The following is a 4,251-nucleotide window of genomic DNA, read 5'->3' as shown; positions in this document are numbered from 1 at the left end:
ATGTAATTTATCGTCGTTAATTAATCCATACGTAATTTTCATGCTCATTATTGTATTTATTCGCATTATAACTACAGCATCTTTGGCTCTCAGCAATTTGCTCACTAATTCGTTCGAAATTCAGGTAAGAATACTATTATTTTTATAACAGGTTCCCTAAAAAAGTGCCTGTATCATATGCCTGTAATAAGTGCCTGAATGAGGTATTTTGCGGACCATTACCGTGCTCCGCGATAAGTTATTAATTAAAATGATAGGTCATTATCGGTAGTTAATGAGAGGCTGGCGGTTGGCACAGCTGATTCGGTTCTAAAATCTGAAACAATTTTTATTTAGAGATAAAAATGCAAGCGTTTATAATTTTTATATAATTGCTCACGAATTTCTCTTTTCTCGTCTCACGTTTTATTCTTCGCCTCAACTGATACTGGTCGTTTTGGAATAGTATTTTCGTGGTACTATTCGATTAGCACTGCAAGTGAAAGATTCCAAATGTCAATTTATGTACCTTGCAAGTAAATTATAATATTATTATAGATGTTCAGAGATATGATATCTTGCATTCTGGTAAGGGGTTCTAATGTACAGATTTTTTATCTATTTTCTTCGTTGTACCAAAAATTTCATATTTAGGATCTGTAGCCGCAGCTCATTAACTTTAGAGATATAGTGTATGTTGAGATTCCCGTGTAGCAACATCTGATAGAATAAGCAGATTGCGGACACGTACACGACAAGTGTCGCTCCGTACGCAACAAGTATCGCACCGTATATACCTGTTTAGTGCTCCTAGTTCATATTTTTTTGTGTATTTTCTTGTGTATTTATCTGATATTTATTTATCATGACCTTGCCAGCGTTTCTATTATGCATTCATTTTCCACGTTTTGTAAAGATTTATTCGATAACTGCAACTGGTCTCTTCAGTCACTATTGAACCAGCGAAGCGAACTTATTTAACAGCTTTTGAACCACCTCTTAAGCTTTCGATGATGTTGAACTTCGATACGGTATTTTTTTGTTTAGTTGTGTGGCTCTGGGCATTTTAATTTTACATACAAGACATCTTCAAATACTGCATCGGAACCCTAATTTATTGTAGCGCAATGTTTACATGTCGCCAAAAATATTTTCTTGTTCGAATCTTCCAAATTTTAATCCCATATTCTGCCATCTGAATCCAAATATTTGTAAGATTAGGGTTTTTAATTCCACAACGTCAAAAAGGAGTATGGTTAAAATTTTTAATATCCACGGTTTCACTCATTGCTTCATCACAAGAGATGATGAAGGCAGCCTTCTTCAAAATCAAGATACTCTTGAAACGTTTCTGCTCACGGTCGGAATTTGTCCATTAATAATCATGTTGTGATGCAAATGGTGTTCAGTATTCTTCCCTCCATAAGTTTTTTCGAAAATATTTTTCCAGCTTCTTATCAGTACACCAATAATCTCCTAAGTATTCAGTTTCATGCAAGTGTTTTATTGAAATTAATCATAGTTCTTATTAATGAACAAGTGACCGTTTGTCTGCATACTAATTTTTGGTATATATAAGTAACCGCAGGACCAGTGATCATTTATACATTATTGCTTACTTCAAAAAATGTAGAAATGATAATTTCCATGAATTATTTTTTTTTGACGATCTCTTGGGGGCATTGCACCACGTCCCCCAGGTTGAAATTAATTTAGAAGCTTCTTTGAGAAAAGTGAATTAATATGTTTTCCATTTATAAATCTAAAACAATGGTGTCAAATTATTATATCAGTGAAGTAACTATAAATTACATTTATAAGATTGATTTAAATAAATTACGTATACTATGGCTCAATAAATTATTATTATTGCATCGTTTGTTGTCGCTCTGGATGGTCATAGTAACCATGTCAGAAAATTTACTTGTATCAGGCAATAAGTGTCAGTATTTTTGGCAAGAAATACTCATAAATTCAGGGTCGATGGTCTGTCGCCGCTGCTGCAGTAGACTTATTGCAGTCGTTGGCTGGTCTCGGCCATTTCTCGGGAGCTGGCTTCAGCAGACGTCTGTTGACAGAGACGAGAAAAAACTTCACGAAAAGAAGCTCTGAACATTTTGATGCAAAAATTACAAGGCACTAAGCTACACATCTTTTGTACATCATATACAAGACAATGAGCTACACATCACTTTGCACATCCCATACAAGACAATGAGCTACACATCACTTTGTACATCCTATACAAGNCACTTTGCACAGCCCATACAAGGCAATGAGCTACACATCACTTTGCACAGCCCATACAAGACAATGAGCTGCACATCACTTTGCAAAGCCTATACAAGACAATGAGCTACACATCACTTTGCGCATCCCATACAAGACAATGAGCTACACATCACCTTGAACGTACATCATGCTAAGCTTGGTGAAAATTCAGTAGTAAAACTTCTATATGTTTGATTGGCTCCCAATTTTCTATCGAATTTTATGGATGGGATTACTATAATCATTCATATCAGTTTATAGCGTTTCAATTTCATGATGCAAGCAACACATAACAATGATTATGGCCTCTAACTAGATTGTTTGAGATATAATTATTTCCCCAGAAGTATAATTCATTTAATGTGATAGCTCACAAGTAACGCAACTTCGGCATTTTTTTGCAGCACACTATAGCTTATAATGCTCTAACTCTATGCATTATGACTCTCTACTCTAACTCTAACTCTATGCTCTACTTATAATGCATTAACTCTATGGAGTATTCGCCAGATAAATATTCGATTATTCCATGTACGTTTTGTTGGATGTTGTCTGAACAGAGCAGATGGGAGTTAAAGATGATGAGGGACAAGCTTGACGCTTTGGCCTTTCATGTTCAACATGTGATAAAATAGGATCTTATTTCTGCCCAAGTTGCATAGTAGTTTATTACGGGAACGCCAGTAACATTCAATAGAATTGATGATCATAAATAGAAGTAAAAATTTAATGTACTCACTGTGATTTCGATGCATGATGTATCATTCATCTCTTGTGCTGCTTATTACCCGTCATTTATTTAGTGTACTCATCTCATTCCTTGTTGTGTATTATTTGCATTTTACAGATTTTTATTAGCCTTTGTTTCTACATTTTCCAGATAATTGTGAATTGTTCTTCATAAAATAGTTATACATTATTATTAAAACTCTGGTAATTTGTTCGTACCGCGTTGTGAGCATGAGGATTCTGAGTACAATTTCAATTTCAAATAAGACGTTGAACAATAAAGCAGAACATTTGAAGTAAGAGTGAAATCAGGTGACATTGAACAGAAAATTTCGGTAAGAATATATTTTGCATCGAAAACGAACCATATTTCTGCATTACGTTTCTAGAGCAAATTTCAGCCGAAATCAGAGACATAAAAATATTTTAAAGCACTTGAGAAAACAATTAGCCATATCGAAACAATATTCATCAACAATATTCGTGAACACAAGTCAAAATTTGAAAACTTAAAACTTTAACAAACTGTTAGAGAGTTTATCATCAGGAAGTTATTTGGCGTCGTTGCTATATTGCCCGCAAGTTTGTTGAAAACCTGTTTTAATTAACTAGGTATAGAGACTGGCGGCTGCAAAGTCTGTTGACGAATTTCTAATATGATAACCCATGTTCTCAACCTTAGTTTTTGTAACGATTTCACAATAAGTCAATGTGTGGGTGCTGAGTGTCGTGTTTCAATTCTATTTTAAACTGAACTTTTCAATTCATTTATATTCAATCTTCATCTGAATCTATTAACTTCTCGCTACCTCTGGGTCCTGTTCTTCTTTTGAACTGAACGGGATCCTTCTCAACGCTCCCTGACACGGTGATTTTCCGTCACTTATTCGACCTGCTTTTCCGGCTAAAGTTTTCTCTATCGAACTGAGCCCAAGTTTCGATCCCCTTGCAGCGCTTTCCTTGTGTGCTAAAGAAGATTTGAAGCGTTAAATCATACCAAAACTTTATTCCGAACCCAATTCATAACTTTTAATACAGTAGATACATTAATATAATAATATTGTTATATTATTATTATTTTTAAAAGAATATAATAAAATAAAATAATAAATTCATAACATGGGACTGCCAGCAGTTTTCAACTCAATTGACGCCTAACGAAGCATCGCTTACAAAAATCGTTGCCAAATCCACGTCTTGCCTTCAAAAATATTCTCAAGTGCAATATTTTTCTCAACGGTTCTTCCCGCCTACTCTAACCGTCTTCTCCCC

Source organism: Hyalella azteca, unplaced genomic scaffold (assembly GCF_000764305.2).
Source record: "Hyalella azteca isolate HAZT.00-mixed unplaced genomic scaffold, Hazt_2.0.2 contig9229, whole genome shotgun sequence".
NCBI lineage: Eukaryota > Metazoa > Arthropoda > Malacostraca > Amphipoda > Hyalellidae > Hyalella > Hyalella azteca.
This window is presented reverse-complemented; position numbering follows the sequence as displayed.